This window comes from Hibiscus syriacus, unplaced genomic scaffold (genome assembly GCF_006381635.1).
Source record: "Hibiscus syriacus cultivar Baekdansim isolate YM2019G1 unplaced genomic scaffold, ASM638163v2 tig00117046_pilon, whole genome shotgun sequence".
NCBI lineage: Eukaryota > Viridiplantae > Streptophyta > Magnoliopsida > Malvales > Malvaceae > Hibiscus > Hibiscus syriacus.
In genome coordinates, this window is record NW_024063536.1 from 95,995 (window position 1) to 109,734 (window position 13,740).

Consider the following 13,740-nt stretch of genomic DNA (forward strand, 5'->3'; position numbering starts at 1 on the left):
AAATTGTTTCAGATGCACACTAGAATAAAAGTAGTGATACGTATACAAAGAGTATCGATACTTTATGTTTACGCCTATTTTCATTAAACCGGTAGATTTTTATCGTTTTCATTGTAAATTTACATATTACTTTTAAAGTAATAAAAGTATCGAAATTGGACATTTTCATAATTTGCATACATTGTTTCGAAATTATAAAAATAGATACTTACAAGCATATTGTAATAAAAGTATTGATATAATTACAACAAGTATTCATACTTACAGAAAACAAGTTTAAACTTATAATCAAAGTATCGATATTTACATTTGTGGTATCGATACGTCTAGTTTAATTTATTAAATTCGGTATTTATTAATTGTAAAGACCTAAATATGTCCTAAGAAATAAATGTTGTACCCACCCTTCAACTACCACCTCCTAATATAATTGAAAACACCACTGAAGTATGTTGTTTTATGAACATATACTCATGTCAGGACCACTGAACTTTCCTAAAACAAGCAAACTTTTTTCGTACTTTTGAACCATTAGTTATGGACCATACTGCATCAGACAATATTAAACCGAGCGAGGAATGCCATGAAGTACTTATTGTTGATGAATCTGAAAGATCAATTGGTCAGCTCTTCTCTTCACGTGAGGAAGCTTGGGACTTTTACAAGGAATACGCACGAAAACATGGTTTTAGTGCACGTCGGGGAACAACATACCTTGATAGGGAAGGGAATGTGAAACACAAAAATTTTATTGTTCAAAAGAAGGGTTTCGGCTATCTAAAGTTAATATTGTTGATCATCAATGTGCTCATACACCAGTCACAAGAACCAGATGCAAGGTAAAAGTCCTGATGACAGCAACAAATACAAACGATCAATGGGTTCTACGTAAGTATTTTTAGGAACATAATCATGCATTGTGCACAACTGTTATCACACCATTTATGCATTCAAATAGAGTTGTGAGTAAGGCTGGTGTGGATGAGGCAGCAACATTGAAAGATGTTGGTGTTGGGACATCACAAGTAATGAATTATTTCATGCATCAAGTAGAGGGTTATCATAATATTGGATTTACACATGAAGACCTCTACAATGCACTTTAAATAGGTAAAGAACGTGAAATCATCAATTGGGATGTCAATGCACTAATTGCTTACTTTGATTATAAGAAACATGATGATCCGAGTTTTTTATGGCATACTCAGTAGATGAATCAGGGGCATTGCATAATCTTATTTGGGTTGATTCAACATCAAGAACAGATTACACGTGCTTCGGTGATGTAATTGCGTTTGACACAACGTACAAAGATAATTTGTATGGTCAACCAATTATGCATATTATCAGTGTCAATCATCACCATAGCACAATAGTGTTTGCTACTGCTATCATTGCTGAAAACGTCCCAATCTTTCGAGTGGGTGTTGAAGAATTGTTTACAAGCCATGATGAATAAATCACCTCGTTCAGTTGTTACCGATGAAGATGGGGCAGAGAGCTATCAAATCTATTATGCCTTTTGCTAGGCACATATTATGTTATTGGAATCTTTCTCATAATGCACAAGCTAGCATTGGTGACCGTAAATTTACAACATCATTTTCTACATGCACGACTTTCTGGTAGACAACATAGGAATTTGATATTCAATAGCTTTCAATTGTTTCAGAATTCAATGTCGAAAAGCATCCCTAGGTGATTGATAAGGAAAATATTCGACACTTATGGGCACATGCATATCTAACCTGTCATTTCTTTACCAATATTCACTCTACACAAAGGTGTGAGTCTATAAATGCTTCACTCACGATTGCACTGAAAAACACGAAGACATATTTAGATGTTGTTCATGCAATTAAAGAATGAATTAGTAAAATGCGTATCAATGAGTTGAAAGCATGTTACTTAAGTTTCCAGACAAAGCCCTTCTAGATCACAAAACTGATTGACCTAGAAAGTCATGCTGAGAAATTTATACACGTGAATCATTTCGTTTGTTCCAAGAAGAACTTCAACGGGAGACCTTGAACCGGCTTCAGGAATAATTCAATCATTATCAGATGAATGTCAAAATTATATTTTGACAAAGTACAAAGAAAAAAACAAGATATTTGAAATTAGTTTTGATGTAGGTACGAAAACCCTAACATGCTCGTGTAGAAAATTCAAGACCATAGGAATTCCATATCATCATCAACTTCACGTTTTGAAGCACTTGGATTACACATCTTTTCCTAAGTCTTTCATTCTAATTAGGTAGACTAAGGATGCGAAGGCTTACGCACCAAGTTTTGTTGACTTGAATATACCCCCAAAAGTTATGCAAATGGCACGGTTAGCTTTCTACGTGAAATGTCAAGTCAGTTATGCTACATTTCATCAAAGACAATGTGTACCACAAGAGATGAGATGAAAAGACTAAAGGCCGATGTTGAACAATCATTTGGTTTGAAAGATTCAGTCAACCGAAGCAATGTAGTAAACAACATTCACGACCCTAAACAAAAACAAGAAAAGCGAAAAGAAGTACAAAATAATAAGGTCGAGAAGAAAATTAGGCGATGTGGGTTCTGCAACGGTGAGGGACATAACAAATTAATATGTTCTCAAGTCAATATCAGTTTGGAAACAAGCACATATCCTACATCAACAGATTTTTTTGAAGATGGAATGGAATGGTCGAACGGTCCCACAAATGATGACAATGATGTGAGTTAATATGTTTATTTTACTATAATGTCTTCAATTTTCAATGCTTATTTATAATTTCAATCTGTCTATTACGTCTCAGGAAAATAAAGACATTTGGAATACTGCAAGTCTCAATCTACATATATCGTAAGTATCATATACACCTGGTATGTATAACAAACATGTACAACAACATATTGCTAACTTTTTGATCACGTACATAATTTCATTCCCATACAAAATTTGGTTTACATCATCACATACGTTTTTCCATGTGTCTCATGCAGGCAATTGTCAACAAATCTCTCCTTTTATTTTGACTGTGGCTTATGAGATCGTTTAATATTCTCATACGATCATGTTGAAAACATTTTGATGTTTTGATATAACAAATTAAGTTAAATGAATTTTAAGATTTTACAAAAGATTTTCTAAGTATATTCGATGTAATTATTCGAATATCAAAATATTACTCCAAGTCTTTCAAAGTTAATTTTAATCCTTACTAAAGTGTAAAATTATGTTTTATACTTAAACTATTTTAAAACAATTTTACAAAGTATTTCGAGCCTTAATCGAGCCAAAAATATTTTCTTTTAAAGGGTTTCAAGAAAAATCAGATTCCCCCCAGGGTGAACAGATTCCCCCCAGGGGGTACCATTCCCCCCTGTCTAACAGTCAAAAACATATTGCACTTAGGGAACCGATTCCCCATGAGGGGGTACTGATTCCCCCCACGCTCCAAGCTGTTTTATTAATTGTTTCTCATCCCCAAACGGCTCCAAAACATCCCCAATGACTATATACGACTTCAAACACATTCCAAGCTATAAATACAAACTAAGGACACTTGAAGAAGCAATAGAACAATTATCCAAGCAATCAAACACAAGAGAAGAGTTTTTCATTCTTATTTCATCTTTCTCTTGTATATATTTTGTTCTTGTGAGCTCAATCTTGTAAACACCTACCTTAGAGAGGTTTTCTTGTTTACATTTCTTATCATTTTGTAAAGGGAAATGTTCTAGCTAATCCCGTGTAAAATCTAGGGAAAGGTTCTAGTTTAGCCCGGAAAAACTAGGGAGTTTGTAAGGTTACTCTTTATCCTCAAAAGAAAGAACAAATTAGTGAATTTGTTGGAAAATCCTTGATGAGGAGCTAAGGTAGTGGACGTAGACTTTGATTGAGAAAGTCGAACCACTATAAATCATTGTGCAATTATCTATCTTTCAATCTCCTTACTCCCTAAACACAAAATCGTTCCGACCCCTCTTTGCAAACCGTTCCGGTTGTCGATTCGAGCTTCTAAAAATCCCAACAATTGGTATCAGAGCCAAACTCGTTAAGAAGATTTAACCACCTTGAGACGGTCCTCGAAGAAGATCTATCAATTCCCGACGCAACCGACAAAAAATGACTTTTTCCTCCGATGCTTATTATCTTGAAGAATATCCTATTATGGATTCACAATCGGTCAACAAGCCACATTTCTTCAGTGGAGCAAATTATGCACATTGGAAGAATAAGATGATGTACTTCATTCAATCCTACAATCTAGGAGCTTGGAACTTAATCATGGACGGTTACTCCTCTCCACCCGGCAAGTACAATGACTGGAGTAGAGAAAAGCATAAATATTTCCAGCTTAATTCTAAGGCTATACATATTCTATTTTGTACTTTAGGCCCAAATGAATATGGAAGAGTTTCATCTTGTTCCAGTGCCAAAGAGATTTGGGATAAGCTCCAAGTCACTCATGAAGAACCGACGAAGTGATGGAATCAAAGAAAAGTCTTCTCAACCATAGCTACGAGAACTTCAAGATGAAACTCGATGAAGACATCAAAGCTATGACAGATAGATTTTCCGTGATTGTCAACGGTCTCAAGGGATATGGAGAAGTAATCCCAAATGAGAAACCTGTGAGGAAGATGATTTACTCTCTTCCAAAGGAGTGGCAATCAAAGAAGACGGCCATTATCGAACCAAGAAACCTAAAGTCTCTCACTCTCGACGAGCTAACTGGTTTCCTTCTCACTCATGAGATGATGGTAAAGGAAGATGAAGAAAGGGAAGAGAAGAAAAACAAGAAGAAGAATGAGGACGTAGGCATCAATGAAAGCTATCAAGATTCAAGTGATGAGGTGGATGAAGACGATGATGAACAAAAAGAAGAGATTGTCAAGCTCTTAAAGGAACTCAAGAGATTCATGATTTCCAAGGAAGTGAAACATGAATCAACCAAGAAGAAGAGTCCCCGGGTATGTTTCGATTGTCAAAGAAAGGGGCATGTCATGTATGAATGTCCTCTTCTAAAGAAAAAGGGGAAGAAGGCATTTGTTGCATCTTGGAGTGATGAAGATGATTCCAATGATGAAGATGAAGTAGTCAACCTATGCCTCATGACCACTCAAGAAGAATTCGAGGTATCTTCTAACTCAAATGAATTTAATTCATTTACTTTTGATGAGTTACAAAATGATTATAATAGATTGTATTTAGGATTTGAGACCATGAATTCCAAATATACGAAATTAATTTCAAAAGTCAAAAATAAAGATAATTTGATTTTGAAAGCAAAAATTGATTTTAAAAATCAAAATGAAATTTTGAAAAATAATTTAGAGCTTTCAAAAATCAAAATAAATGATTTAGAAAAAGAAAATTTTGAGTTGGGTGTTAAGTTTGAAAGCTTAATAAAAGAAAAATAATTAATTTCTAAAAACAACCTATTATGTTTAAAAATGGCAAAATGCTCACATTGTCATTATCATGGTCATATGGAACATACTTGTCCTTTGAATAAAGGAAAACGTTTTAAAATTAGGCAAGTATGGGTTCCAAAATCCACAAGGGGCATTGTAACTAACGTTCAAGGATCCAAAGCAATTTGGATACCAAAATCTACTTAAATGTCTCTTGTAGGTGTGTGAAAGCAATTGTGATGAAAATGATTATATTCATGATGCTCTAGCCACACATGAAAAAGGAATGGGTAACCTCTAAGCTTAATACTTTTAATTTTGGATTATTTGGTTGCTCATTTGATTTTAAGCATGCATGAGTTTTGGTTTTAAATGATTATGCATCATTGTTTTAATCTCATGTATGTTGAAAAGATGATTATGATGAACATTTTAAAGTTGTAATGATTTTTCAGAATTTTTAGTTCATCATAATAAAATTTTGGTCAAAATTTGTTTTAATGGAAATGATATCTCTCTAACAATTGATATCATCTTTTCAAATACTTTGATTTTATAAATCTTTAAAAAAATTGACCTAAATTTGAATTTTTATGCATGCGGTTTAAATAAAAATGATATATCTCTAATAATTGATATCAAAATTTTTCAAATGCATAACATTTTTAGAAAACTTTATGCATATGATCTTAAATTCAACAATTGATATTGCATAAAGTATTTTAGTCTTGGATATATTGAATTTCATATGCTACTAACATGTTTGTTATTCTTTGTTGAAATTCAATTTTGTTTAAGTGTCAAGATCCTAAAAGCAAAATTTTATTTGGAATGCATTTATTGAGGGGGAGCTTTGATTTTTTCAAATGATTTTTAAAATGTCAAATTTACTACTTACTCTCTAAAGTTATTTTGAACTTCAAAGATTAGAGTCTTTTTGATTTAACAAAAAGGGGGAGAAGTGTTAAGGTGCTAAAGGGGAGAAGTGTTAAAGTAAGAGGGAGTAATTTCAAACTTTATTTCAAAATCTTAAAATTACTCAAATGTTTTGTTATATCAAAAAGGGGGAGATTGTTGAAAACATTTTGATGTTTCGATATAACAAATTAAGTTAAATGAATTTTAAGATTTTACAAAAGATTTTCTAAGTATATTCGATGTAATTATTCGAATATCAAAATATTACTCCAAGTCTTTCAAAGTTCATTTTAATCCTTACTAAAGTGTAAAATTGTGTTTTATACTTAAACTATTTTGAAACAATTTTACAAAGTATTTCGAACCTTAATCGAGCCAAAAATATTTTCTTTTTAAAGGGTAAGAAAAATCAGATTGCCCAGGGGTACAGATTCCCCCCCCAGGGGGTACCGATTCCCCCCAGGGGAACCGATTCTCCCCCATGGGGTACCGATTCCCTGTCTAACGGTCAAAAACATATTGCACTTAGAGAACCGATTCCCCATGAGGGGTACCGATCCCCCACGCTCCATGCTGTTTATTAATTGTTTCTCATCCCCAAATGGCTCCAAAACATCCCCAACGACTATATACGACTTCAAACACATTCTAAGCTATAAATACAAGCTAAGGACACTTGAAGAAGCAATAGAACAACTATCCAAGCAATCAAACACAAGAGAAGAGGTTTTCTTGTTTACATTTCTTATCCTTTTGTAAAGGGGAAAGGTTCTAGCTAATCGTGTAAAAGCTAGGGAAAGTTCTAGTTTAGCCCGGAAAAACTAGGGAGTTTGTAAGGTTACTCTTTATCCTCAAAAGAAAGAACAAATTAGTGAATTTGTTGGAAAATCCTTGGTGATGAGCTAAGGTAGTGGACGTAGACTTTGATTGAGAAAGTCAAACCACTATAAATCGGTGTGCATTTCTGTATCTTTCAATCTTCTTACTCCCTAAACACAAAACCGTTCCGACCCCTCTTTACAAACCGTTCCGGTTGTCGATTCGAGCTTCCGAAAATCCCAACAGATCCCAATCTCCAACAACCTATATTCAAATTGTTAGTATGTTAACCACATCATTCAATCTATGACTTTTAACATTTTATCCACAAAGTAATTTTTCATTCCACTTACCAAATCATTTGTTGACCCTCTAGCAATGATCCCTTCCATCTGCATCATCACATAAATGCCACAATCATGTTTATTAAAAAAATTGAATACCAAAGATGTCAAATATGAAACCCTTATAAATTGCGTCTTCAATTTATACTAACATTACATACCCATTCAATTGCGCATTCATTTTATGCTCCACAAATTTGAAATCTTTCAATAAGACCTTCAGTTGCCCACATACATTTACAAATATCTCATATTATATTTATCTAATACAGTCATCTGCGTGAAAAATATCAAGTTATATTACAAACAAATTATGTATTATAAATTATTGTTTCCTTTCATACATACCAATTTCCTCCCATCTTGCACTCTCTTTTTGTCCCTTGGCGTTGTAAATAGACTATCATAAACCGTTGCAACATAAGAAACCATATCCAACACCAATAGATACCAATGGGTCTGACTGTCGTTTATTGTAATAAACATTGACAATAAATGTCACACCCAATTTAACAACATACAACATTTCTTTATAAATATTTAAATACAAAACAACATTTGCAAATCATATGGTATCTTACTGTGTCACAATTAAGTAATTTCAAATAGTCTTTCAATATAGACTCCCAAAAGCCCACAACATGGTCAACACTTGGCTTGTGTTCTAACGTCATATTCTGCATTTACTCGACAATCATTATTAATTGACCATCAATAAAACTACTTTTCAAATTTATTAATTTAACTTGTCGATAAGTTGTAAGGAAGGTAGCCAATCTTTCGCTTCTCCGGTATCTTCTTCGAATCATTAACCAACACCCACCTACCAAATCAATAACCTAACAAAATTAATTACACAATTACAACATATTCACTAGGTTTTAACAATTTATATTTTCTACTTACCACTCCGTTAACACATGCCATAGATTTTAACATTGCAACGTCGAATATTCTGGCGTATTGATTTCCCAATTCGATTACAATATCGCTGTATAATAAATTGGATTAATGTTTTGTCATGAAATATTTAAATATCACTCACAAAAGAATATATATTACTGACCTCCATAGTAACCCATTATCTTATATATATTCACATATTCCACTTTCATATGCACCAATTTCTTTTGGTATTTTCACTTTTTCAACCTACAATTTTGATTACAAATATTAGTCACAACACAATAATAAAATTCAAATTCAATTTTCTTTTATTCATCTTACCTTCTGCTTCTTCTTCTTCTTCTTAGGTGCAAGACATTCTGAATCCATTTCAGCATCGATTACAATCTCCGGTGTCCGCATAACATTAACATCCTTCCTCCTCACTGCATCCAACTTTTCTTCTTCATCTTTTTTAAATTCATCATATTTTTTCTCAACATAACTCTTCATATATTTTATTTCATCCCTCATTTTTCCCATTCATCGATTCTTTTCAACCTTTCCCATCACCCCCTTAAATTCACCCCTCAATTCCATCACTTCTTTCACCACTCCATCAAATTTTCAACCCACTTCCCCCTTAAGGCTCTCAATTGCCTCTTTGATTCTAGATTGTCTTTGCAAACAATCAGAAACGTCTTTTTTTAGCTCCGCCAACTCAGACATCAAAATGTAAAATTTACTTGAACTACCATGACCATAATCCCCCTACTATCTTCTACCTTCTCTTCTTCCTCCTCCTCCTCCTCTTCCTCCTCTACCTCCTTGCCAATAACCTTCAAAATTAAATTATAATATTAATACATTTTTTATATTCTTAATATTATATAATTACTTTATTTACCCTTTCTTTCTTGCGCGGTCTTTCCGACTTTAAATTTGTCATCACTCGAACTACTTCTTCCTTCTCTATGCACGGATACGTGCCACTCCAATTCTTTGGAATTTCGGCACACTTGCATAATCAGACTAAAAATTAAACAATATAACCTGCATTTATAATAAAATTTATCATTTTCTATAATAACTATACTTACAAGTTTTCTAACTCAACACATCCTTCAACTCATTTACATCTAAGATTGTTATGCACCCTTTGATGTATGTCTGACTTCGGCCCTTTTGAAAGATAATTATTGATTCAATCAATCTTTCATGGAAATATTCAGCCCAATTCAATTCACCTTTCAACCCTTTATTGCAAATCAACTTCATATTGTCCTTGCTCGGGGATGTATCACCCGTTGGACAAAGAAAAATTTCGACAAGTTATAATAGTAATCGGGCCTTCAGGTTATCCCCGTCATAAGCTTCGCTTTTAATTTCCTCCTCAAGTCCAGCATATGTCACCTTGGGCTTTAAATCATATTTCTTCGCAAGTGTTTTCCAGTTCTTCGTCTTAATGACTTCTTCAACACTATTGCTTTATCCTCTAGCCCCAATACGACTACAATACATGGGACCCCCCAGAGGAAATGAATAATCACCATATTAAACTCTACATTTTTCTATATCAAATTCCTCCATCAACGATTGACACAATTCCCTCCGAATAGGTCGATCCCTCACTCTAATCAAAGATCCAAACCTCATTTCTTCCAGTACATAAACTTTATTCTTCTCATTCGGGTGTTCAATTATGGAGTTCACTCTTTTGATGCTACAACTTGTCGACACTTCCTACATTTTTTTAAAATATATAATATTAGTGTTTTTATATATTTTTTATCACAATATTTACAAGTTTAATGAATACCTTCTTTTCATGTTCTTTCTTCCAAGCTTTATATTATTGTCTATCCTTTTTGGACCGTGTCACATATGGTTCCTTCTCACTATCACTCATCGATTTCCATTTCTCCAACACCTCATGTTTCACCTGAAATTAAGCATAAACATTTCTTAATCAACGCTAAATAATACTCAATGTCAATTTCAGTTTACATATCGAACCGATGTTGTAATTATTAGCTTCCTTCATCTTTGGCATTCAATCATACTGTCAAGATTTGAAATTTCTAATCAATTAAAATTTCTTAAATACTTTAATCCAATTACCATTTCAACAACAATTACACAAATACATTAATAATTACTAGAAGTACATATATCCACCCAGTGGTTGTTTTCGATTTACTTCATTGTTAATACTCTCATACTCCATTTCAATGTCATCTTCGCAAACAACAATTTCAAGATCCATTGATTTTATTTTTCCTTCATATATCAGTTTATGAACATTTAAGCATTAAATTAACTCAAATCAAATCAAATACAAGTTACATACACAATATACAAGTATCGATAACTAATCCTATAGTAACCTGGTTTCCTTCAAAGGAATGAGAATACTCTCCACTACAAGTATCGGTACCTTTATACAACCTACAACATCATTTTCTACCTATAATATTTTATAAAAGTATCGATATTTTATTTTCTACTTAGAATACCACTTTCTACCTGTAATCGATCTCAAATCCTTCTTTACTTTGAAAACCCCAAACCCATAAACATAATCCATATTTTCGAATAATGTAATACTAAAAAAACTAGGGTTTCGACAACATACCTTTCGATTCGATTGCAACAACAAACAACTAAGCTTTCAAAAACTTCTTGCTTCTATTTCGCAGCAACTAATACGCTTCGATTTCAAAAACTACGATCGTCTTCTATCTATTTCAGATAAATGTAGCAATGCCTTTGATATAACCAGTTATGTTATTTATATTTAATTGATATATTACCCAAGTCTCGATACTTTTGTGTAAGGTATCGATACTTTCGATACATTTTCATTTTTTTCATTTCTTTTCAATTCCTAAAGTACTGATATTATTATATATATACTTATAAAAGTATCGATAATGTCAACATATCCTGTAGCGTTTTACCCTTTTTGTCATATTGAAACCGATTTTGTCAAATTTTAACATGTTATATTGTCATATATCGATACATGTGTCTCATGTATCAATACTTTATAGGTGTTATTATTGCAATTCTTTTAAATTTCTAAAGTATCGATACTTTGGTGCTTATACTTATAAAAGTATCAATACAAATTTCAATCATTCTGATATCTATTTACCGGTTTTGTCAAACTGAAATCGGTTTTGTCAAACTTCAACCTGTTATATTGTCAAGTATCGATACATGTGTATAAGGTATCGATACTTTTAAGACATTTTCTTTTTTTCATTTCTTTTAAATTCCTATAGTACTAATACTTTGATACATATACTTATACATGTATCGATACAAATTTCAACAATTTTGGTAGCTCTTTACCGGTTTTCTCAAATTGAAACCGGTTTTGTCAATTTTCAATCGGTTTTGTCAAATTCGTTACTTGTTTTGTCAACTTGAAACCGGATTTCTCAAATTTCAACCTGTTATATTCTCATGTATCGATACATGTGTGTAAGGTATCTATACTTTATAGGCCCTTTTATATTGCAATTCTTTTGAATCACTAAAGTGCCGATACTTTTATACATATACTTATAAAGGTATCGATACATGTCTACTTTTAACCGGTTTTCATCACTTTTTATATATTACTATATATATTGATACTTCTGTGCACGGTATCGATACCTACCGATAAGCTAAGTTTGTCGGTTGCCAATTTTTTTAATATTTCATATTTCCACCTACAACATTATTATTATTCAATATTTCCAGTAGCGCTAAACCGACTTTGTTAAGTATCTTATTAAATTTCCGGTCACACCGTTTCTTAGCCGTATATTAGTCGTCTTTCTGAAAGAGCTCTCACTTTAAGCCTTCTGAAAAGTTTCCATTCGCCATTGCCACTTCCCAGAAGCTTTGACAAAAATTGTGATGTTTTTAAGGGGAAATGGGAGCCTTAACCACAGGGTCCTTATTACAGTAGCAAAACTTGTCGGCTGATGATCGACCAGCAGAACTGCATGAAGTTTGGGAGACCAGACAGTGAGTTCATGAAATGGAGATGGAAACCAGATGAGTGTGAGCTGCCTCTGTTTGATGCAGCTCGGTTCTTGGAGATTGTGAGAAGGAATTCAATGGCTTTTGTTGGGGATTCGGTAGCAAGGAACCAGATGGAATCATTACTGTGCCTCTTGGCTCTTGTAAGTTCTTAACCATTTTTTGCGCATAACTAAAAATTCGACTTCTGATTCTTGTTTTAAATAGAATTATGGAATCGAGAAAATAGGAGATCCGATCTGTTCGAGTTTTTAATTCTTGATCTAAAGGAACGGAAAAAATTTTGAGTATATTCATGTCAGATATTTACTTATTGACAACTGAACTTTAACATATGCTTTGCATGCTTACATTTCAGGAAGCTTATGCGGAGGATATAACTCGAAAAATTTCAGCAGAAAAACTATTTCAAGCGTTGGTTCTATGCTGATTACAAGGGTTTTAAATAGAGGTCCGCCACCGCGATAGCGCCCGTGGAATAGCGGTAACGCTGCCTTCCGATATACCCGTTAAACCGGTAATAGCGTCCGCTATGGCCGTAATCGCGATAAACGCGACCGCGATTTGAATACCTGTTGATTACAACTTAACCTTTGCAGCATTTTGGTCACCATTTTTGGTTAGATCCGGAGCTCCAGACATCAATGGCCTCATCAATGTTACCTCGATGAAACAGATGAAGCATGGGCAAATGAGATCGAGAAATTCAACTACTTGGTCGTTTCGATAGGCCAATGGTTTTTTCGGCCACTGCTACTCTACGAGAACAGTCGACTCATCGGATGCCATATCTATAACCAAAACAACATCACAAGCATTTCCAAGTACTATGAATACAAGATAGCTTTCAACACCGCTTTCGGAACTCATCTGAGCCTTAAAAATTACACAGGAACGACGTTTTTACGGACCTTTTAGGCATCGCATTTCGAAAACGGAGATTGGGATAAAGGAGGAAACTGTGGTAGAACGAGGCCTTTTACTAGAAATGAAATGAGGCTGCAAGAGTTCAGCATGGAGTTTTACTGGGTTCAAGTAGAGGAGCTGATAAAAGCAGAGGAAAAAGGGAAGAAAAATGGGTTAAGATTTGAACTGATAAACGCTACTGAAATCATGTGGCTGAGACTAGATGGACATCCAAATGGTTATGGATACTCCATGAAAAAGAATACGCCAGTCTATGATTGTGTTCATTGGTTTTTGCCAGGACCCATTGATACACTGAACGAATTTTTGCTCTATTTGAGGGAAGTCCTAAAGTTGAAAAGAGAGTTCATGAGAAATGCCTGATCAAAATTCCATTCTAAATCGTTTGAAAGATATATAAAAGATATGTG

The 13,740-nt window shown here is 33.6% G+C and overlaps 1 pseudogene; it reads left to right on the plus strand.

The window, feature by feature from the left end:
- Positions 1-537: 537 nt before the first annotated feature.
- On the plus strand, positions 538-13,693 carry LOC120197105 (annotated as a pseudogene).
- Positions 13,694-13,740: the final 47 nt, after the last annotated feature.